Genomic DNA, 25920 nt, shown 5'->3' on the forward strand with positions numbered 1-25920 from the left:
CTTTTCCTAATTGAATACCCTTTGTTTCCTTCTCCTACCTAATTGCCCTGGGCCAGAACTTCCAATACTATGTTGAATAGGAGTAGTGAGAGAGGGCATCCCTGTCTTGTGCCAGTTTTCAAAGGGAATGCTTCCAGTTTTTGCCCATTCAGTATGATATTGGCTGTGCGTTTCTCATAAATAGCTTTTATTATTTTGAGATACGTCCCATCAGTACCTAATATATTGAGAGTTTTTAGCATGAAGCGTTGTTGAATTTTGTCAAAGGCCTTTTCTGTATCTATTGAGAAAATCATGTGTTTTTTGTCTTTGGTTCTATTTATATGCTGTATTACATTTATTGATTTGCATATGTTGAACCAGCCTTGCATCCCAGGGATGAAGCCCACTTGATCATGGTGGATAAGCTTTTTGATGTGCTGCTGGATTCGGTTTACCAGTATTTTATTGAGGATTTTTGCATCGATGTTCATCAAGGATATTGGTTTGAAATTCTCCTTTTTTGTTGTGTCTCTGCCAGGCTTTAGTATCAGGATGATGCTGGCCTCATAAAATGAGTTAGGGAGGATTCCCTCTTTTTCTATTGATTGGAATAGTTTCAGAAGGAATGGTACCAGCTCCTCCTTGTACCTCTGGTAGAATTCGGCTGTGAATCCATCTGGTCCTGGACTTTTTTTGGTTGGTAAGCTATTGATTATTGCCACAATTTCAGAGCCTGTTATTGGTCTATTCAGAGATTCAACTTCTTCCTTGTTTTGTCTTGGGAGAGTGTATGTGTCGAGGAATTTATCCATTTCTTCTAGATTTTCTAGTTTATTTGTGTAGAGGTGATTGCAGTATTCTCTGATGGTAGTTTGTATTTCTGTGGGATCGGTGGTGATATCCCCTTTATCATTTTTTATTGCGTCTATTTGATTCTTTCTCTTTTCTTCTTTATTAGTCTTGCTAGGGGCCTATCTATTTTGTTGATCTTTTCAAAAAACCAGTTCCTGGATTCATTGATTTTTTGAAGGGTAATTTGTGTCTCTATTTCCTTTAGTTCTGTTATGATTTTAGTTATTTCTATCCTTCTGCTAGCTTTTGAATGTGTTTGCTTTTCTAGTTCTTTTAATTGTGATGTTAGGGTGTCAATTTTGGATCTTTCTTGCTTTCTCTCCTGGGAATTTAGTGCTATAAATTTCCCTCTACACACTGCTTTGAATGTGTCCCAGAGATTCTGGTATGTTGTATCTTTGTTCTCGTTGGTTTCAAAGAACATCTTTATTTCTGCCTTCATTTTTTTATGTACCCAGTAGTCATTCAGGAGCAGGTGGTTCAGTTTCCATGTAGTTGAGCGGTTTTGAGTGAGTTTCTTAATCCTGAGTTCTAGTTTGATTGCACTGTGCTCTGAGAGACAGTTTGTTATAATTTCTGTTCTTTTACATTTGCTGAGGAGAGCTTCACTTCCAACTATGTGGTCAATTTTGGAATAGGTGTGATGTGGTGCTGAAAAAAAATGTATATTCTGTTGATTTGGGGTGGAGAGTTCTGTAGATGTCTATTAGGTCTGCTTGGTGCAGAGCTGAGTTGAATTCTTGGGTATCCTTGTTAACTTTCTATCTCATTGATCTGTCTAATGTTGACAGTGGGGTGTTAAAGTCTCTCATTATTATTGTGTGGGAGTCTAAGTCTCTTTGTAGGTCTCTAAGGACTTGCTTTATGAATCTGGGAGCTCCTGTATTGGGAGCATATATATTTAGGATAGTAGCTCTTCCTGTTGTATTGATCCCTTTACCATTATGTAATGGCCTTCTTTGTCTCTTTCCATCTTTATTGGTTTCAAGTCTGTTTTATCAGAGACTAGGATTGCAACCCATGCCTTTTTTTGTTTTCCATTTGCTTGGTAGATCTTCCTCCATCCCTTTATTTTGAGCCTATGTGCGTCTCTGCACGTGAGATGGGTTTCCTGAATACAGCACACTGATGGGTCTTGACTCGTTATCCAGTTTGCCAGTCTGTGTCTTTTAATTGGAGCATTTAGCCCATTTACATTTAAAGTTAATATTGTTATGTGTGAATTTGGTCCTGTCATTATGATGTTAGCTGGTTATTTTGCTCCTTAGTTAATGCAGTTTCTTCCTAGCCTTGATGGTCTTTACATTTTGGCATGTTTTTGCAGTGGCTGGTACTGGTTGTTCCTTTGCACGTTTAGTGCTTCCTTCAGGAGCTCCTTAGGGTGGGCCTGGTAGTGACAAAATCTCTCAGCATTTGCCTGTCTGTAAAGTATTTTATTTCTCCTTCACTTATGAAGCTTAGTTTGGCTGGATTTGAAATTCTGGGTTGAAAATTCTTTTCTTTAAGAATGTTGAATATTGGCCCCCACTCTCTTCTGGCTTGTAGGGTTTCTGCTGAGAGGTCCACTATTAGTCTGATGGGCTTCCCTCTGTGGGTAACCTGACCTTTCTCTCTGGCCGTCCTTAACATTTTTTCCTTCATTTCAACTTTGGTGAATCTGACAATTATGTGTCTTGGAGTTGCTCTTCTCTAGGAGTATCTTTGTGGCATTCTCTGTATTTCCTGAATCTGAATGTTGGCCTGCCTTGCTAGATTGGGGAAGTTCTCCTGGATAATATCCTGCAGAGTGTTTTCCAACTTGGTTCCATTGTCCCCATTACTTTCAGGTACACCAATCAGACATAGATTTGGTCTTTTCACATAGTCCCATATTTCTTGAAGGCTTTGTTCGTTTCTTTTTATTCTTTTTTCTCTAAACTTCCCTTCTCACTTCATTTCATTCATTTCATCTTCCATCACTGATGCCCTTTCTTCCAGTTGATCGTCTCGGCTCCTGAGGCTTCTGCATTCTTCACATAGTTCTCGAGCCTTGGCTTCAGCTCCATCAGCTCCTTTAAGGACTTCTCTGCATTGATTATTCTAGTTATCCATTCATCTAATTTTTTTTCAAAGTTTTTAACTTCTTTGCCATTGGTTTGAATTTCCTCCTGTAGCTCAGAGTAGTTTGATCATCTGAAGCCTTCTTCTCTCAACTCGTCAAAGTCATTCTCCATCCAGCTTTGTTCATGTTGCTGGTGAGGAGCTGCATTCCTTTGGAGGAGGAGAGGTGCTCTGCTTTTTAGAGTTTCCAGTTTTTCTGCTCTTTTTTTTCCCCATCTTTGTGGTTTTGTCTACTTTTGGTCTTTGATGATGGTGACGTACAGATGGGTTTTTGGTGTGGTTGTCCATTGTGTTTGTTAGTTTTCCTTCTAACAGACAGGACCCTCAGCTGCAGGTCTGTTGGAGTTTGCTAGAGGTCCACTCCAGACCCTGTTTGCCTGGGTATCAGCAGCGGTGGCTGTAGAACAGTGAATATTGGTGAACCACAAATGCTGCTGCCTGATCGTTCCTCTGAAAGTTTTGTCTCAGAGGAGTACCCGGCCATGCGAGGTATCAGTCTGCCCATATTGGGGGGTGCCTCCCAGTTAGGCTGCTCGAGGGTCAGGGACCCACTTGAGGAGGAAGTCTGTCCGTTCTCAGGTCTCCAGCTGCATGCTGGGAGAATCACTACTCTCTTCAAAGCTCAGATGGAAACGCAGAAATCACCCATCTTTTGCATCGCTCACACTGGGAGCTGTAGACCGGAGCTGTTCCTATTTAGCCATCTTGGCTCTACCTCCAATGAGCAACTTCTTATAATTTTTAGGAAAATTGAAGATGCAGGAATTCTATAGAGACTCCCCTTTTGTGTATTTACTTTGTGAAAGGATGAAGGGAAAAGAATGGGTTGGGAGAAAAATGCTTCTGCTATATTTTGTTTTAAAAGCAAAACAGTTTTAGCTGCCATGAATTCTGGAGCTGAGTCAATTTAGAGACCTGAGAGGAATATGAAGGCAGAGAAAGCAGCTGGAAAAGCCCTGTGGGCTTGCTGGGTCCCCAAGCAAGCTATTTCTACCCTGCCTCACAGGGGTCCTTGGAGAGGGCAGCCAGAGGCATTGGAAAAAGGCTTCCAGGAGAAGGAAACCTCCAGCTGAACTTTGTTAACAATTTGAACCGATGGAGAAGTCTCCTGGCCAGAACTCAGGAGAGAGTTTGAATCCAGTGTGCAGACTCCACAGGCAGGGGAAAAACAAAAGGCTGTTCTTTTTTTATATTAGAGTAGTATATCAACAAACTGAATAACTTTTAAAGATATCATACTGAGTGAAAGTCTACTTTCAAAAGGTTAAGTACTGTATTATGACATTTATGTGGCATTATCAAAAAGAAAAAATACATATACAGTGATTGAGAATAGATCAGTGGTTGCAAAAGGGAGGAAGATATGACTATGTCGAATAGCATGACAGAGTTCTTTGAGGGGTGATAGGAGGTACTACAGTTTCTTTAACCATTCACTTATCGAAGGACAACTAGGTTGTTTCCAGTTTTTGCCTATTATGAAAAAAGCTGCTATGAACATTTTGGCATAAGCGTTTGTGTGAACATAAGTTTTCATTTCTCTGAGATAAATACCTAAACATGCAACAGCTGGGTCATATGATAAGGAGCAATTTTCTGGGGAAAAAAAAAATTTGCCCTATTCTATTCCAGAGAGGCTATATGTTCCTACCAGCAACATGGTGTCTTTCATCATCAGCAGCATTTGGTGTTATCACTATTGTTTTTCATTTTTAGCTATTCTAATAGGTATCTAGTGATATACATTATAGTGTTGTCATTCCCTAATGGCTAATGATATTGAACATCTTTTCATGTGATTATCTTTCATCTGACTATTCTCTTTGATAAACCGTCTGTACATGTCTGTTGCCTACATTTTAATTGGGCAATATTTTCATCACTGTTGAGTTTTGAGAGGTATTTATATATTCTAGATACAAGTTCTTTGTTAAATATGTGTTTTGTGAATATTCTCCCCCAGTTTGTAGCTTGTGTTCTTCCTCTTTACAATGTTTTTCAGATCATGAAAGTTCTCAGATTTGATAAAGTCCAAATTTTATAATGTTTTCCTTTTTCGGATCATGCTTTTTCCAAGTCTAAGGACTCTGCCTAGTCCTTGGTCCCAAAGATTTTCTCCTGTGTATTTTTCTATAAGTTTTATAGTTTTATGTTTTAAATTTAAGTATTTAATCTATTTTTAGTTAATTTTTATATAAGGCATGAAGCTTAAGTCAAAATCTATTGAGCATATGTGTGTGATTTATTTTGGGGTTCTCTATTCTGTTCCATTTATGTATTTATTCCTCCATTAAATACCACAGTCTTTATTACTATAGTTATGTAAAGCCTGAGCATCAGTTATTCACCACATTTTACAATTCTTTACCAAAATTATGTGAGTCTAGATTTTTTGCGTTTCCATAAAAATTTTACAGTAGACTCTTTTACATCTACAAAAACCTTTCTAGGATTCTGAAAGATACTGAATTAAACCTACAGATCAATTTGGAGAGAAATGACATCTTTACTATGTTGAGTCTCCCAATCCATGAACATGGTACATCTTGCTACTTAGTTAAGTTTCTTTTGATTTCTTTCATCAATACTTTGTAATTTTCAGCACACATATTCTATATATACTTTTTTAGATTTGTACTAAGGCATTTCATTCTTTGAATGATTTGTAAGTAGGGTTGTGTTTTTAATTTTGGTTTCCACATGTGCATTCTTAATATATGGAACTGTGATTGATTTTTGTAGCCTGCAACCTTGCTGAGCTCATTTATTATTTCCAGAGATATTTTTTGTAGATTTCTTGGGAATTTTTTATGTAGACCTTCATGTCATCAGCAAATAAGTATAATTTTATTTCTTTCTACCTAATCCTTATGCCTTTTTTTCTTGCATATTGCACTGGCTAGGACCTCTGGTGTTGTATTGAATAAGAGAGGTGATAGCAGGTTATCTTTGGTTTATTTCCAATATTGGGGAAGAAGATTGAGAAGTGCGATGTTAGCTTTAGGTTTCTATAGATGTTCTTAAGTTGTGGAAGATTTCCTCTTCTTCAAATTTGCTGAGAATTTTTACCAAAAATAAGCAATTTGTAAAATGTCTTTTCTGCATCAATTAATGTAGTTTTTCTTCTTTAGCCTGTTGATACAGTGAATTTTATTGACTGATTTTCAAATATTGAACCAGCCTTGCATACTTAGAATAACCATGATTGATCATGTTTTATAATTATTTTTATACATTATGAGATTAAATCTGCTAACATTTTGTTGAGGATATCTGTGCCCAAATTCATAAGATATTGGTCTATAACTGTATTGTTTTGCCCTATCTTTGTCTGGTTTTTGTATTGATGTAATAATACCCTCATACAATGATTTGGAAATGTTCCCTCCTCTTCTATTTTGTGGAAGAGATTGTACAAAATTGATGTTAATTTTAAATTCAATGTTCAATAGAATTCCCCAGAGAAATTATGTTGGCCTAAAGATTTCTTTTGGGGGAGCTTTTAAATCATGAATTCCATTTATTTAAAGGTTATTGGATTAATATTGTATTTCATCTTGGATGAATTTTGTATTTTGTAGTTTTCTAGGAATTGATTCATTTATTCTAAGTTGTCAAATCAAATTTATCTATGTAGAGATATTTGCTGTATTCCCTTACTATTCTGTTAATGGCTGCAGAATTTATAGTAATATCTTGTTTCATTCGTGATACTGGGATTTTGTGTCTTATCCTTCTTTTATCTTTGTCTGTCTTGGCCACTGGTTTTTAACAGAGATGCAAAAGGAACTCAATAGGGAAAGGTTAGTCTATACAACAAATAGTATTGGAACAATGGGACATCCATATGGAAAATAAAATGAATTTCAACACATAAAAACGTATCTCAGAATGAATCGCGCAACTTATACAAAAAATCTCAGAATAAATCTCAGATCTAAATGATATAAAACCTTTAGAAAAAATAGGAGATATTTTTGTTAACTGAAGTCAGACAAATAATTCTTATACGTGATACCAAAAGTGATATCCATAAAGGAAAAAAATAATTAAATTTTATTAAAATTAATTTGTTTACAAAAGATATTCAATGAAAAGAATGAAAAGCTGCAGACTGATAGACATATCTATAAATAACTTGGAGTGAATTTCCTGTGTTCAGAACATTCCAAAAAGTATCAATACTCAACAGTAAGAAAATAAAAAATATATATATATAAATGAGCAAAAGATTTAAATGCTTCACCAAAGAGGATATATGGATAGAAAATAAATACATAAAAAGATGCTCAACATCATTAGTCATAAGAGAAATGCAAATTAAAACAACAATGAGATACTACTACTGACCTATTCGAATACATAAAATAAGAATACTGGTAAGAACAGCAAACAGTCAAAACTCTCATATAATGCTGGTGAAAATGTAAAAATACTACAGCTCCTCTGAAAAAGTTAGCAGTTTGTTGTAAAAACAAATATACACTTACTATGTTACAAGGCAATCCCACTCCTGGCCACCTATTCCAGAAAAAAAATGAAAATTTATATTCACATAGACATCTGTACAAAATGTTTATAGCAGTTGTATTTGTAATTGTCAAAACCTGGAAATAACGTAAAGGTCTTTCAGTGGGCAAACAGATAAACAAACTGGGATACGTCCATACAATGGAATGCTACTCGACAATAAGAGGTAACAAACTTTTAACATTCAACATCTTGAATGAATGTCAAAGGTATTATGCCGAGTGAAAGAAGGCTGCTTTCAAAAAGTTATGTGCTGTATAATTACATTTGCATAACATTATCAAAAAGAAAAACACTGCTATAGTGATTGAGACTTGATCAGTGGTTGTAGAGCTTAAGAAGGGAGGAATATAGGACTGCATTATAAAGAATAGCACGAATGAGTTTTTTGGGAGATGATGGAACTTTTCTATAACCTAATTGAGGCAATGGTTACATAAACCTATGCATGTATTGTTAAGCTTCACTGACATGTATAACAAAAAAAATCAATTTTATTGATGATTTTTTGAATAAATAAGTAAATAAAACATGGGAAGAAAGAGAAGGCAGTCACTGCATGTGACAACAAAGATCACTCATAACATGATAGAGTATTGGCTCTCAGCTAGTGTTGGTATTTAAAGCTATAGCTCAGTAGAGAACAAAAAGAGTTAAAGCAAGTGCTCTAGGAACTATACCTAAATTCTCAGTCCATCTTTTTTATACAGAAGCCCATACTGGAATAATTCTTAACGATGAAAGTGGAAAAAATTAAAACATCTGACAACACAAAATGAGAAAATTTGAACCTTATACACTGCAGGTGGGAGTGTTAATTTTTATGACCACTACAGGGTCATGAAATTTTGTAAAAGTGAATGTGTACATGCCCAGCAATTCCATTTCTATGTGTAGATCCTACAGAAAGTTGGTGCTTCTACAGACAATATTGTGTGTGCGAGGATATACCCATCAATGCTGTTTATAAAAGGAGAAAATTGGAAACCACTCATACGTCCACAATTAGGTGAATGGATAAATGAATTGTAGTCTATACCTACAATGAAGTAAGTTTCCAAAAAAGGACATCTGGCCCCCAGGGTTTTAATGAAGACTTTTATGAAATGCTTAAAAAAGAATTAACACTATTTCTACACAATCTTACCAACAAACATATGAGGAAGAATGCTTACCAATTCATGTTATGCAGCCAATATTTCCCTAATATCAAAACCAGAAAAAGATGATAAAAACAATACCTACAGACTATTATCCCTTCTGAATATTAAATACGGACACACAGATCTTTTACAAAATATTAAAAATAGAACTCAGTAATATATAAAAAATGTACACCTTTATCAAGTTAAGTTTATTTCAGGGATGTAGGATGGTTCCCATTAACAACCTAAAGAAGCAAAATTACATGATCTTATAAATTGATGCAAAAAATGCATTTGAAAAAATTCAACACTCAATCCTGATTAAACATTCTCCAAAAATTTAGAATAGAGCAGAATCTCCTTAACTTAATAAAGAGCATCTACAATAAATCTACAGCTAACATCACACTTAATGGTGAAAGCATGAGTGTTTTTCCCCCTTAAATTAGGAGAAGGGAAGTATGTCTGCTCTCAGCAACCTTATTCTACAGTGTTGGAAGTGCCAGCCAGTGCAATAAGGCAAGAAAAGGAAATAAAAGGCATACAGACAATAAAGGAAAAAATTTTTGCATATTTACAGATGGCACGTGGTTTAAATCTGAAGAAATATACAAATAAACTCCTGGAATTAACTAGTAAGATTACAGGATACAAGATCAACATTTAAAAATCAATGATATTTCTCCCATCCAAGTACTAACCAGGCCCAACCCTGCTTAGCTTCTGAGATCAGACAGGATCAGGTGCATTCAGGGTGGAATGGCTATAGACAAAAATCGGTGATATTTCTATACAAATGTCACAACCTATGATGTTTTGACTTCCAATTGTGGAAATGATATGCATTCCTTATGCTCATTGACCTACAATGGGGTTACATCTGGATAAACCCATTTTCATCATAAGTTAAAAATACCTTAAGTAGAAAACGCACTTTCAACTTACAGAATTTTCAACTTATGATGGGTTTATCAAAACAAAACCACATCATAAACTGAGGAGCATCTGTATAACAAAGAGCACAGAGAAACAAAATTAAAAATACAAGACCATTCACATTTGCACATAACAATGAAATACTTAAGTATAAACCTTAAAAAATATATACAGGACTTACATGCTGAAAACTACAAAATACTGATTAAAGAAATCAAAGAAATATATAAATAAAGTGGAGTGGCTTACCACATTCATAGACTGGGAGATTCAACATAGTGAAGAGTCAGTTCTTCCCAAACTGATACACAGGTTTAACATAATTCATATTAAAATTCAGCAAGATTTTCTACTGTAGACAAGCTTATTCTAAAATTAATATGGAAAGGCAAAGGAACTAAAATAACTAAAATAATTTTGAAAAAGAAGAAAAAAGTGGTCTCAAGACATGTAAAATATAATAATCGAGACTATGTAGTATTGTTGGAAAGGAAGATAAACCAATGAAACAGAAATAGCAAACCCAAAAATAGACCCACATTATTATGGCTAACAAATTTTTTTACAAGGGTACACAAGTAATTCAATGAAGGAAGGATAGCAAATTAAGTTGGAGGAATCAGATATTCATTGGCAAAAAAAAAAAAAAGATCTTCAACCTAACCCTCATGTCTTATACAGGATTTAACTCAAAATGAATTGCAGATTTAAATATAACACATAAAACTATAAAACTTTTGGAAGAAAACATAGGAGAAAATCTTCAGGTTGGTGAAGAGTTCCTAAACATGACACCAAAAGCATAATACATGAAAGAAGAAAATCAATAAGTAGGGCTTAATTAAATAAACACTTGTTCTCTGTGAATGACCCTATTAAGAAGATGAAAAAGCAAGTTAAAAAATGGAAGAAAACATTTGCAAACCACATATCTGACAGAGGACTGATATCTAGAATGTATGAGGAAGTCTTGAAACTCAGCAGTGAAAAAACAATACACTTTAAAAATGACCAAGAAAAACATGAACAGACGTTTCACCAAAGAGGAGATACAGATGGTAAATTAGCACTGTAAAAGATTTTCAGCATCACTACACTACTTGTGGGAATAGTACAGCCACATTAGAAAAGAGTTTGGCAGTTTCTTTCTTTCGTTTGTTCATTCGTTCATTCTTTCTCTTTCTTTCTTTTTCCTTTCTCTTTCTTCTTTCTTTTTTCTTTCCTTCTTTCTGTTTCTTTCTTTCTTTCTTTCTTTCTTTCTTTCTTTATTTATTTATTTTATTTTATTTTTTTTTTTTTTACAGTTTCACTCTTGTTGCCCAGACTGGAGTGCAATGGTGTAATCTCAGGTCACTGCAACCTCCACCTCCCAGGTTCAAATAATTCTCTTGCCTCAGCTTCCCAAGTAGCTGGAACTACAGGCATGCACCACCATGCCCAGCTAATTTTTTGTATTTAGTAGAGATAGCATTTCACCATGTTGTTCAGGCTGGTCTGGAACTCCTATCCTCAGGTGATCCACCCGCCTCAGCCTCCGAAAGTGCTGGGATTACAGGCATGAGCCACTGTGCCCAGCTGGCAGTTTCTTAAGGAATAAAATATGTATTTACCATATGCTCCAGAAATTGCACTCCTGGGCATTTATTATAGAGAAGTGAAATTTTACATTCACACAAACACATACACAAAATTCTTACAGCAGATTTATTTATAATAGCCAAAAACTAGAAATAAGAAACAATCAAAATGTTCTTCAATAAGTAAATGGTTAAACTGATATATAGTAGTCCCTCCTCATCCATGGCTTTACTTTCCACAGTTTCAGTTACCTGCAGTCAATTGTGGTTTGAAAATATTAAATGGAAAATTCCAGAAATAAAAAATTCACAGCTTTTAAATTACACACTGTTCTCAGTAGCATGGTGAAATCTTGCCTGTCAGTCACTTAGTTATCAGATTGATTGTTGCAATATCACAGTGCTTGTAACACAGGCACCCTTATTTTAACCTTTACTTTTATTTGCTATTAGTACCCCTACAGTAAACGAGTAACCCTTATTTTACTTAGTAGCCCAAAAGCACAAGAGTGCTACACCTAATTTATAATTTATCATCAATCTATATGTATAGGAAAAAACATAGAATATATAGGGTTTTGTACTATCTGTGGCTTCTCAGTCATCCACTGGGGATCTTGGAATGTATCCCAGTTGGATAAGAGGGGGACTACTATACATCCATACCATGCAATATTACTTAGTAATGAAAAGAAATGAACTGCTGACACATGCAATAACTTGGATACATCTCAAGGGCATTATACTGAGTGAAAAAAGGCCAATCACAAAACATCACATTACTTATAATTCCATTTATCTCATATTCTCAAAATGAAAAAAAATGATAGAGATGGAGAACAGGGTAGTGGTTGCCAGGTATTAGAAATGGTGAGAGGGAAAGTGATGGGTGTGACCATACACAGTAGGTAACATGACGGAGGTCTTTGTGATGATTGAACAAACACTTCTCAGAAGAAGATATTTGTGCAGCCAATAAACATATTTTAAAAAGCTCAACATCACTGATCATTAGAAAAATGCAAATCAAAACCACAAATGAGATACCATCTCATGTCAGTCCGAATGATGATTATTAAATTGTCCAGAAACAACAGATGATGATGAGGTTGCTTTTACGCCGTTGGTGGGAGTGTAAATTAGTTCAACCATTGTGGAAGACAGCATGGTGATTCCTCAAAGATCTAGAAGCAGAAACCCATTTGAACCAGCAATCCCATTACTGGATGATATGGTTTAGCTGTGTCTCCATCTGGAGCTCATCTTGAATTGTAGTTCCCATAATACCCACATGTCATGGGAGGGACCTAGTAGGAGGTAACTGAATCATGGGGATGGTTACCTCCATGCTAATCTCATATAAGTGAGCTCTCATGAAATCTGCTGATTTTGTAAGGGGCCTTTGCCCCTGCTGTACACTTCTTGCTGCCACCATGTGAAGAAGGACATATTTGCTTCACCTTCCACCATGGTTGTAAATTTCCTGAGGCCTCCCCACCCATGCTGAACTGTGAGTCAATTAAGCCTCTTTACTTTATAAATTACCCAGACTTGGGTATGTCTTTATTAGCAGCATGAGAGCAGACCAATACGCTGGGTATATACCCAAAGGAAGATAAATCATTCTGTTATAAATATCCATGAACGCTTATGTTCACTGCAGCTCTATTCACAATAGCAAAGACATGGAATCAACCCAAATGCCCATCAATGATAGACTGGATAAAGAAAATGTGGTACATATACACCATGGAATACTATGCACCCATAAAAAAGAATGTGATCATGTCCTTTGCAGGGACATGGATGGAGCTGCAAGCCATTATCCTCAGCAAACTAACGCAGGAAAAGAAAACCAAACACCACATATTCTCTCTTGTAAGTGGGAGTTGAAGGATGAGAACACATGGACACATGGTGGGGAACAACACACACTGGGGTGTGTTGAGGAGGGTAGGGGGAGGGAGAGCATCAGGAAAAATAGCTAATGGATGCTGAGCTTAATACCTAGGTGATGGGTTGATCTGTGCAGGAAATCACCATGCCACACATTTGTCTATGTAACAAACCTGCACATCTTGCACATGTACCCCGGAACTTAAAAGTTGAAAAAATATATATATAACAAAACGATGATGAATGAAATGTTATTCAGGGATCTGCTGTACTGTTATTCTTGGGAGAGATATGTATGCATATGTATATGTACATAGATACAGATAGATATAAAATCTACTACATGATAAGCTTCTCATGGGCATAAACCATGCCCTATTTATTTTTTTTAATCTTCAGAACCAATTATAGTGCCCAGTATACGGCAGGGATTCAATAAATTTTTGATGAATAAAATAATAAATAATAAACTAAGATAATATTTTATCAGTGATTCTATTGGCTTTTCTGAAATAATAATCTTTTCAGACTCATAAGCTTATCAAAGAATATCAAAGCTATTGTTTTATAACATAATTCTAGAATTTACTCCCAAAGCATTGTTAGTGACTAGGAATATTTTTTCCATTGTCCTGCCCCTCAGTGTTACCACAGTAATTCAACCTATGCAAAATGATACTATTCAAACTATAAAGACACTACATGAGATAATGGGTTCATCATGCACATACTATCCAGGACTTTCAATCTTACAATATTTCTTATAATATTTAGATGATTTTTTAAATGGTGCTAACAAGTGAAAAATACACAACAGTAAAAAAAAAAAAAAAAGATGGTAACGTTCTAGAGGGAAAGCCACTTATGAAAAACTTCAGTCTTTGATCTGCTAATTAATTTTACAGAAAGGCAGCCATTCTACATTTTACACTGCCCAAGATAAGATGTCTTACCAATGTACATGCATAACTCCACCTTTGTGAGAAACAAAAAGCAAATAATCAAAAAAAGAATAAGAGCCACTCCTACACTCCTAGGTAAATCAAAAGAAATGAAAACACGGACCTACATAAAAACTTGTACATTAATTTTATTACACCATTATCTATAATAGAATAAAAGAAAAAATAATCAAATGTCCATCAACTGATGAATAAATAAAATGTGGTTTATACATATAATGGACTATAATTCATCAATAAAAAATAATGAGTTACTGATACATGCTACGAAATGGATAAACCTGAAAATATTTGGTGAGTGAAAGAAGACAATCACAAACATTACATATTATGTTATTCCATTTACATGAAATGTGCAGAGTAGACTGGTGGTTGCCTAGGACTGAAGGTGTTTTGTGAAAATGTGAGGCAATTGTTGATAAGTACAAAGTTTCTTCTTGAGATGATGAAAATATTCTAAAATGAACTATGGTGATAGTTCAGAACTCTGTGAATATATGATAAATCATTTAATTGTATACTTTAAATGGGTGAACTATGTGAATAATATGTCAATACAGCTATTAAGTTTTTTAAATGATATTTGGAACTTTTTCAAGAGAGCAAAATCCAAGTAAATTATTTCTGTGAGGACTTACATCACTGATGTTTGCATATAACTATATCTTCAGCACATTATACTACCTACAGTTAATGATGACAACTTTGTGTCATTAAACAGGATAAACTTTAGTGATACATTTGAAGGCAGAAGACAAGATAGTACATTATAGTAAGTTTTCACCCAAAAGGATAAAATTTAAGTTCTGGTATGAAAGAGTTCACCCTAACTGGAAAACTCAGGCTTTTCCTAAAGGCAGACTTGAAGTCTAAATCACTGATGATTTTTTTGCAAATATATTAGTAGTTAACACTAAATAATACAATAATTTGTATACAGAGCAGTTTCATGATTACCCGAGACAGGGCACATATGAATGCTTGGCAAATAGCTATTCACTAAGAAAAGCTGACAAAGTACTTCTACAGGTCTGAAGCTGGTTGATTTTGGATTTTGTCAGTTTCCCCTTCCCAGCCCAGTTAATTCTGACAGCCAGAATGATGCCTGTTTCAGTGAGTCCACCCCCAGGAAAACAGCAACACCTGTCAACTAGTTCAGGTTAGTTTTAATCCTAGAATACCCACTAGCCACACTGATGAGAAAGAATTAGAAAGCACTTCTATATATCTGACATTATCTCTTTGTAACTGCTTCATCCTTCCTAACACCATCTTAACCCTACCAAACTAACATTTTACAATTTGGCTGAAACTCAGTCAACCAAGACAAAGTCTGAAATAGTATAACATAATCTTTTAAAATGTTTTACTTTTGACTCCAAAAAATCTATCCTGCTCCTGCTATGCCTACCCCTCAGCCTTTATTCCAGCAAAATAGGTGAAAATATGATTAATTATTGCCTGTAATTCCATATTATCATGTAAAATCAGTTAAGAATTTATGAAATGCCTTACTATATGCAAGATACTATTTTGATACTATAAATATTAAAAAACGAAAATGACATAGAATAATTTTACACCAGAAAGACTGCAAGAGAAAAAAAAACTGCTTCCAAGATCAGAATACATGTAGTCCTCATAAAATCCATTTCTACCTGTGTTTGTAACTGTCCTGAAGGAAATGACCAATACTGGAAAGGAGGACATAGGATAAAGAGCTATAAAGTCAAGTAATATAACTAAAGGTTGAAGAAAAACCAAAAATCTAAATAAAACTGGTCTAAAATCTAGGCTAAATTAAAATTATGTTGGAAATCCCTTTGCAATACATGCCAATAATGAATATCAAGAAAATGACTACTTGTGAAAAAAAAAACACTACTGGCTATAGCTTACTTTTCTTAACTGCACTTATTATGTGAAATTTACATTTCTACTTTTGAAAAAGAAGGTACTTATAGATCTTCCTAAGCACTTCACTTTAAACTATATACACAGAAAGCCAGTTACACTATTGTAAATTTCTCCTTGAGTTTCTTCTCTACATTAGTGCTAAGTTGGTTTGATGTTAAGACATATTGACTCAATATATAAAACTCAATTGTATTTCTATATACTAACAATGAACAGCTAAAAAAATTAAGAAAACAATTCAATTTATAATACCATCCAAAATAAAAAAATATTTAGGAATAAATGTAATAAAAGAAGTGTAAAACTTCTTAAAACTATAAAACATTGTTTAAAGAAATTAAACAACTAAATAAATGGTAAGACATTTTGTGCTGTTACAGTAAAAGACTTAATATTGTTAAGATGGCAATACTCCCAAGTTTACATATTCAATGCAATTCATATTAAATCCCAGCTGCCTTTTTTTGCAAAAATTGACAAGCTGATTCTAAAATTCACATGGAAATACAAGGGACACTGTATAGCTAAAACAATCTTGAAAGAAAAAAATCAAAGTTGGAGGACTCACATTTCCAGATTTCAAAACTTACTACAAAGCTTGAATAATCAAGGTAATGTGGTACTGCCATTAAGAAAAGACATACATAGGTCAATGGAACACACTTGAGAAGCTAGAAATAAACCCTTACACTTATGGTAAATTGATTTTTGACAAGAGTACAAGGATAATTCTATGGGTGGCGGGGGGTGGTCAGTAGCCTTTTCAACAAATGGTCTGAAATAACCGGATGTCCATAGGCAAAAGAATGCAGTTGAACTATCTTGTTACGCCTTATGCAAAATTTATCTCAAAATGGATCAGAGGCCCAAAAGTAAGAGCTAAAGTTATAAAACTCTTGGAAGAAACATAGGCATAAATCTCTATGATGTTGCATTAAGCGTTGGTTTCTTACTATTACAACAAAAGCACATTCAACAAAAGAAAAACATAAATCAATTTGATACTAAAAATTAAAAACTTTTGTGCTTCAAGGACCACCATCAACAGAGTAAAATGGCAAACTACAGAAAGGGATAAAATCTTTGCAAATCATATATCACTGATAAGAGACTTCATGTCTAAAATACCAAAAGCAATGGCAACAAAAGCCAAAATTGACAAATGGGATCTAATTAAACTAAAGAGCTTCTGCACAGCAAAAGAAACTACCATCAGAGTGAAACAGGCAACCTACAGAATGGGAGAAAATTTTTGCAACCTACTCATCTGACAAAGGGCTGATATCCAGAATCTACAATGAACTCAAACAAATTTACAAGAAAAAAACAAACAATCCAATCAAAAAGTGGGCGAAGGACATGAACAGACACTTCTCAAAAGAAGACATTTATGCAGCCAACAGACACATGAAAAAATGCTCATCATCACTGGCCATCAGAGACATGCAAATCAAAACCACAGTGAGATACCATCTCACACCAGTTAGAATGGCCATCATTAAAAAGTCAGGAAACAACAGGTGCTGGAGAGGATGTGGAGAAATAGGACCACTTTTACACTGTTGGTGGGACTGTAAACTAGTTCAACCATTGTGGAAGTCAGTGTGGTGATTCCTCAGGGATCTAGAACTAGAAATACCATTTGACCCAGCCATCCCATTACTGAGTATATGCCCAAAGGATTATAAATCATGCTGCTATAAAGACACATGCACACGTATATTTATTGCGGCACTATTCACAATAGCAAAGACTTGGAACCAACCCAAATGTCCAACAATGATAGACTGGATTAAGAAAATGTGGCACATATACACCATGGAATACTATGCAACCATAAAAAATGATGATGAGTTCATGTCCTTTGTAGGGACATGGATGAAACTGGAAAACGTCATTCTCAGTAAACTATCGCAAGGACAAAAAACCAAACACCGCATGTTCTCACTCATAGGTGGGAATTGAACAATGAGAACACATGGACACAGGAAGGGGAACATCACACTCCACTCTGGGGACTGTTGTGGGGTAGGGGGAGGGGGGAGGGACAGCATTAGGAGATATACCTAATGCTAAATGACGAGTTAATGGGTGCAGCAAAGCAACATGGCACATGGATACATATGTAACAAAACTGCACAATGTGCACATGTACCCTAAAACCTAAAGTATAATAATAAAATAAAAATAAATAAAGAAAGAAAGAAAAATACCAAGAGGTCCTATAATTCTATAATTAAAAAAAAACAGTTTTTAAAATAGCAAAATATGTGAATAGACATTTCTCCAAAGGGGATATACATATGGCCAATAAGCACAAGAAAAGATGCTCAATATCAACAAACATCAGAGAAATGCAAATCAAAACCAAAATGAAATACTACTTTTCATCTATTAGAATGCTATTAGAAAAATGACAAATAAAGAGAAAATGTTGGCAAGGAAGTAGAGAAACTGAAACTTACATACACTGCTGGGAGGAATTTAAAATGGTGCAGCCACTTTGGAAAACAGTCTGTCAGTTTCTCAAAAGATTACACTTAAGAGTTACCACATGACCCAGCAAATCTATTCATAAGATATAACCCAAGACATAAAATATATGTCCACATAAACATTTTTATATGAATTTTCATAGCTGCATTATTCATAATAGCCAAAAAGTGGGAACAATCCAAATGTCCACCAACTGATGAATGAAAAATGTGTTATATAATGAATGTTATTCAACAATAAAAAATGTGATACATGCTACAACATGGATGAACCTCTAAAACATTCTAAGTGAAAGAAGCCAGTTAAAAGGCCACATACTGTGTGATTCTATTTGTATGAAACGTACAGAATAGGCAAACCCAGAGACAGAACATAGATTAGTGGTTGCCTAGGGCTGGGGGCTTTGGGAGGAAATGGTAACTGATTGGTAATGGACACTGGGTTCCTTTAGGAGTGAGGAAAATGTTCTAAAGCTGATTGTGGTACTAACTGCACAAGTCTGTGAACATACTAAAAACCACTGAATTGTATACTATAAATGACTGAATTGTATGGTATGTAAATATCTCAATAAAACGTTTTAAACAAAACTTGGTGTAATATTTTATAAAAGAAAAAGATTTTTCTTTAAGCTTTCTTGCCAGATGGTTGGTCTCATTCTTTTTTAGACTCTTAACTATTGCCACTTTAATACTCTATAATATATACAGTATAATGATACCATATATTTCAATATTGGATTACTGGTTCATCATATATTTTTGTTTAAGAGTTAGACGAAGGGAGAGAAGTACCTTAACCCTTTAAATCTACTAGTTTTGCACCATTTACCTAAGAATTCTACAGTGGGATTTGCATATAAATCTAGCCAACAAGGTAGTACCTTATTTCTTAAACAAGGAAAAAAAAGAAAAAAAATTATGTACTTAAATATTGAAATTAAGGACTCACCCCAAAATAACCATATACATCTAAAAATAATCCTTATTTTTGATAGAAAGTATAATTTTTATAGACCAACACTTTGCCAATCTCACGCTATTTAAAAAAGGATTTAAAAAGAATTAAAAAATTTAAAAGAGAATTTTTAAAATCACCCTTATGTACTAAAATTTTAAAGTTTTATATATTTAAAGTTTTTAAATCTTAACTCACATTTAAATACAGAGTTTTCTTTCAGTTCCATGATACAAAAAAAAATAGTTGATGAGTACATCAATTAGTATATATACATATCTCCCATCTGGAGAGGGTATTTATGAACTTCGTTTTCAAGTGCTTCAAGCAGCTAAGCACCTTGTCACTCTGACAACTAAACCTGTATCCACTATGGGAAGAATAGCCAAAAGATCATGCAAAGTGAAATCCCCCACTGGATGTATTCAATCTGATCTGAGAGTGCCTATAGCAATTTAAGAGAAAAAATACATACTTTAATATTTTCCATAAAATATCACCGTTATGACTCAATACTATGTTCGAAACTACAGTTATACACTACATTGCCAAAATTTCCTAATTATTTCTCCAATCCTTTCTCCACATTTACTTCCATCTTAATCATGTGATTATATCTATCCTACTTACTCCTTTTTAGAAGATGTGATTTTATGTTAGCTACCATTTTCTCTTTACAGAATATTCCAACTGAAAAACTACTATTTCTACTCTGGCTTTCAGACAGGATCATGCCAAAGCAAAGATGTTCTATTTTTAAAGATCTCCAAAGAAAGGAATTCCAGAAACTTCCTAAGTAAACAATACTAAAGCTTTACAAATTTCACTCTTAGGAAATTTTTCCATAAACTAACTTAATTATCCACGTGAAAGATTAAGATCACTTGTATTTTCAGTGAAAATGGCATTATAAGAAGTTTGTTATTAGGATGTTACATGATGCAACATTCCACATTTTTTAAATAATCAGTAATCTTGTCACAGCATCTAAAGCTCTGGATTATGGCACATGAATCAAGGTTGCTTTCAACAAAAGACTTGGTTTTAATTTTCTATTCTCTACAGAGATTCTTAATACTTTATAACCCTAGCTAGGACAACTTCAGATGATTACAGTAGTACACAAAAATACTAAGATTAAGAAGGAGTCTCCCCATTCACCCTACAAGATTTCTCTTATCACTTCCTCTTATTGCACAGGTAAGAAAAGAAAACTGGTAAAAGAGCAAGAACCTAAATAAAAGATTTTGAGGCAATATGGGGAAGAGACTCAGTCCTAGAAGGAAAGTGACATGGCAACCAAGGGCCTGATGGGCCTTACATGTCCAAGCATATTCCCTCCCCTACCTTTTTTCCTCCCTAACAAGCTTATTCAAGTCACATAGCAGGAAAGGGGACCTTGTCTAAGCTGACCAGGCTGAATTCCTAATTATAAAAGGAAGAACCTAACCATTTATCTCTTTGAGTAATGCCCTCCAAGGTCACTGAAACAAGACTGTGGCATTCCTGATGAGAACCTGACCAGATCCAGTGGCTGAAGACAAGATGGACTCCAGCACTGACATTTTACTGACTTTTTCCTCATTATAATCTCATCGTAATACTAAAATCTCTGCTCAAGATAGGGCATATCCAACATTTTCTGGTCATGTGATGCATGTTAAAGCATGATGTCCCACTACACAAGCATGGAAAAGACCCTGCCTAACCATGCTTGTATATCGTTGCTTTTCCCATCTCAACTTCCTTAAAATGACAAAAGCCTAGCCCCTTGGGGAGCTAGCATCAGGATCCCCTTCCTATATGCTGCTCCCTTGCGATTGTTTAAGCTGCAAGCCTATTAAACATTGCCTGAAGAAAGTCTATATTTGGCCTGGTATTAATTTCTATTTACATGAGGGCCGAGAACCCGAGGTCCAAGCTGCAGTACCAATTTCAGTCCATTTCTTCCTATATAATCAACAATTCACTGCACACCAAGTTTAAAATGAATAACAAGGCTACATCTTCATTCAAAATCTCACTGAATACAAAAGTCAGAATTTTTAAAACCTGATGCTTTAATTTTCAAATAAACAACTAATTGTGTATACTGTACCAAAGAAAAACAGAAAATGAAGAACTAATCTCATGAAGTTGATGGAATGGGTTTCTAAACAGGACTTTGCATGTAATAAAAACAGTCTACTGCAACTATAAGTTTTAAAAACTAGTTTTAGTCCTTTTAAAAGTATAACTGTTTATTTTTTTAAAACTACATAATGAAATCACCTAAATTAAGTAGTGCTACATCTGCACGAGTAGCTTCTAACATTGCCTTAGTTACCAAATTTCCAAGATTGCTGTCAGATTTTCTTACTGTAATTTCACAGCCATCTAATTGTGTATCAGTTGGGCACAGAACTTCTTCTAACATATACTAAAAGGAAAAAAGGGGGTGGGGGGAGATTCAAGGTGGCCAAATAGGAAGAGCACCAGTCTGCAGCTCCCAGTGAGATCAACACAGAAGGTGGGTGATTTCTGCATTTCCAAATAAGGTCCCCAGTTCATCTCATTAGGACTGGTTGGAGAGTGGGTGTAGTCCACGGAGGGCAAGCTGAAGCAGGGTGGGGTGTCGCCTGACCTGGGAAGCAGAAGGGGTCGGGGAATTTTCTCCCCTACCCAAGGGAAGCCTTGAGGGTCTGAGCCTGAGGAACTCTGGAACAGATACTGTGCTCGTCCCATGGTCTTTGCAACCGCAAACCAGGAGACTCCCTCTGGTGCCTAGTCCACCAGGGCCCTGGGTTTCAAGCACAAAACTGGGTCGCCAATTGGGCAGACACCGAACTAGCTGCAGGAGCTCTTTTTTTTTTCTTTTTTCATACCCCAGTGGCGCCTGGAATACCAGCAGGAAGAGCCATTCACTCCCCTGGAAAGGGGTGCTGAAGCCAGGGAGCCAAGTGGTCTGGCTTGGCGGGTCCCACCCCCATGGAGCCCAGGAAACTAAGATCCACTGGCTTGAAATTCTCACTGACAGCAAAGCAGCAATCTGAGCTCCACTTGGGACATTTCAGCTTGGTCGGGGGAGGGGTGTCCACCATTGCTGAGGCTTGAGTAGGTGTATTTACCTTCACAGTGTAAACAAAGCCACTAGGAAGTTCGAACTGGGCAGAGACCACCGCAGCTCAGCAAGACTGCTGTGGCCAGACTGCTAGATTTCTTCTCTCTGGACAGGACATCTCTGTAAAAAAGGCAGCAGCCCCAGTCAGGGGCTTATAGCAGACTTAAATGTCCCTGCCTGACGGCTCTGAAGAGAGCAGTGGACCTCTGAGCACAGCATTCGAGCTCTGCTAAGGGTCAGACTGCCTCCTCAACTGAGTCCCTGAGCCCCATGTATACTGACTGGGAGAAGCCTCCCAGTAGAGGCCGACAGACACCTCATACAGGAGAGCTCTGGCTGTCATCTGGCAGGTGCCCCTCTGGGTCGAAGTTTCCAGAGGAATGAACAGCAGCAATCTTTGTTGCTCTGCAGCCTCCGCTGGTGATACCCAGGCAAACAGGGTCGGGAATGAACCTCCAGCAAACTCAAACAGACAGGCAGCAAAGGGTCCTGACTTTTAGAAGGAAAAGAAACAAACAGAAAGGATTAGCTAGTCCACTCAAAGACCCCAGCTGGAGGTCACTAACATCAAAGACCAAAGGTAGATAAATCCACAAAGATGGGGAGAAACTAGTGCAAAAAGTCTGAAAATTCCAAAAACCAGAACACCTCTCCTCCTCCAAAGGATCACAACTCCTCACCAGCAAGGGAACAAAACTGGACAGAGAATGAGTTTGACAAACTGACAGAAGTAGGCTTCAGAAGGTGGGTAATAACAAACTCCTCCAAGCTGGAGGAGCATATTCTAACCCAATGCAAGAAAGCTAAGAACCTTGAAAAAAGATTAGTTGAATTCCTAACTAGAATAACCAATGTAGAGGAAAACATAAACGACCTGACCACAGCACAAGAACTTCATGAAGAATACTCAAGTATCAATAGCCAAATCGATCAAGTGGAAGAAAGGATATCAGTGATTGAAGATCAACTTAATGAAATAAAGAGAGAAGACAAGATTAGAGAAAAAAAGTAAAAAGGAATGAACAAAGCCTCCAAGAAATATGGGACTATGTGAAAAGACCAAATCTACATTTGATTGGTGTACCTGAAAGTGATGGGGAGAATGGAACCAAGTTGGAAAACACTCTTCAGGGTATTATCCAGGAGAATTTCCCCAACCTAGCAAGAGAGGCCAACATTCAAATTCAAGAAATACAGAGAGCACCACAAAGATACTCCTCAAGAAGAGCAACCCTAAGACACAAAATCATCTGGTTCACCAAGGTTGAAATGAAGGAAAAAAGGTTAAGGGCAGCCAGAGAGAAATGTCGGGTTACCCACAAAGGGAAGCCCATCAGAGTAACAGCAGATCTCTCTGCAGAAACCATACAAGCCAGAAGAGAGTGGGGGCCAATATTCAATGTTCTGAAAGAAAAGAATTTTCAACCCAGAATTTCATATCCAGCCAAACTAAGCTTCATAAGCGAAGGAGAAATAAAATTCTTTACAGACAACAAACAAAAAAACTAAGGGATTTTTGTCACCACCAGACCTGCCTTACAAGAGCTCCTGAAGGAGGAACTAAACATGGAAAGGAACAACTGGTACCAGCCACTGCAAAAACATATCAAATTGTAAAGACCATTGACACTATGAAAAAACTACATCAACTAATGACAAAATAACCAGCTAGCATCATAATGACAGGATCAAATTCACACACTACAATATTAACCTTAAATGTAAATGGGCTAAATGCCCCGAATTAAAAGACACAGACTGGCAAATTGGATAAAGAGTCAAGACCCATTGGTGTGCTGTATTCAGGAGACCCATCTCACGTTCAGAGACACACATGGGCTCAAAATAAAGGGATGAAGGAATATTTACCAAGCAAATGGAAAGCAAAAAGAAGCAGGAGTTGCAATCCTAATCACTGATAAAACAGAGTTTAAACCAACAAAGATCAAAAGAGACAAAGAAGGGCATTGCATAATGGTAAAGGGAACAATGCAGCAAGAAGAGCTAACTATCCTAAATATATATGTACCTAATACCGGAGCACCCAGATTCATAAAGCAAGTTCTTAGAGACATACAAAGAGACTTAGACTCCCACACAATAATAGTGGCAGATTTTAACACCCCACTGTCAATATTAGACAGACCAACAAGACAGAAAATTAACAAGGATATTCAGGACTTGAACTCAGCTCTGGACCAAGCAGACCTAATAGACATCTACAGAACTCTCCATCCCAAATCAATAGAATATACATTCTTCTCAGCACCTAATTGCACTTATTCTAAAATTGACCACATAATTGGAAGTAAAACACACCTCAACAAATGCAAAAGAAGAGAAATTGTAACAGTCTCTCAGACCACAGCGCAAACAAATTAGAACTCAGGATTAAGAAACTCACTCAAAACCACACAACTACATGGAAACTGAACAACCTGCTCCTGAATGACTACTGGGTAAATAATGAAATGAAGGCAGAAATAAAAATGCTCTTTGAAATGAATGAGAACGAAGACACAACGTACCAGAGTCTCTGGGACACATTTAAAGCAGTGTGTAGAGGGAAATTTATAGCACTAAATGCCTACAAGAGAAAGCAGGAAATATCTAAAATTGACACCTTAACAACAAAATTAAAAGAACTAGAGAAGCAACAGCAAACAAATTCAAAAGCTAGAAGAAGACATGAAATAACTAAGATCAGAGCAGAAATGAAGGGGATAGAGACACAAGAAACCCTTCCAAAAATCAATGAATCCAGGAGCTGATTTTTTGAAAACATCAACAAAATAGATAGACCGCTAGCTAGACTAATAAAGAAAAATAGAATAATCAAATAGATGCAAAAAAATGATAAAGGGGATATCACCACCAATCCCACAGAAATACAAACTACCATTAGAGAATATTAGAAACACTTCTACGCAAATAAACTCCCACATGTGAGTGAACTCCCATTCACAATTGCTTCAAAGAGAATAAAATACCTAAGAATACAACTTACAAAGGATATGAAGGACCTCTTCCAAGAGAACTACAAACCACTGCTCAAGCACACAAGAGAGGACACAAACAAATAGAAAAACATCCCATGCTCATGGATAGGAAGGATCAATATCGTGAAATGGCTATACTGTCCAAAGTAACTTATAGATTCAATGCTATCCCCATCAAGCTACCAATGACTTTCTTCACAGAATTGGAAAAAACTACTTTAAACTTCATATGGAACCAATAAAGAGCCCAGATAGCCAATACAATCATGAGCAAGAAGAACAAAGCTGGAGGCATCACGCTAAATGACTTTAAACTATACTACAAGGCTACAGTAACAAAAACCGCATGGTACTGGTACAAAAACAGATATACAGACCAATGGAACAAATGGAGGCCTCTGAAATAACATCACACATCTACAACCATCTGATCTCTAACAAACCTGACACACACGAGCAATGGGGAAAAGA

Source organism: Hylobates moloch, unplaced genomic scaffold (genome assembly GCF_009828535.3).
Source record: "Hylobates moloch isolate HMO894 unplaced genomic scaffold, HMol_V3 SCAFFOLD_23, whole genome shotgun sequence".
Taxonomy (NCBI): domain Eukaryota; kingdom Metazoa; phylum Chordata; class Mammalia; order Primates; family Hylobatidae; genus Hylobates; species Hylobates moloch.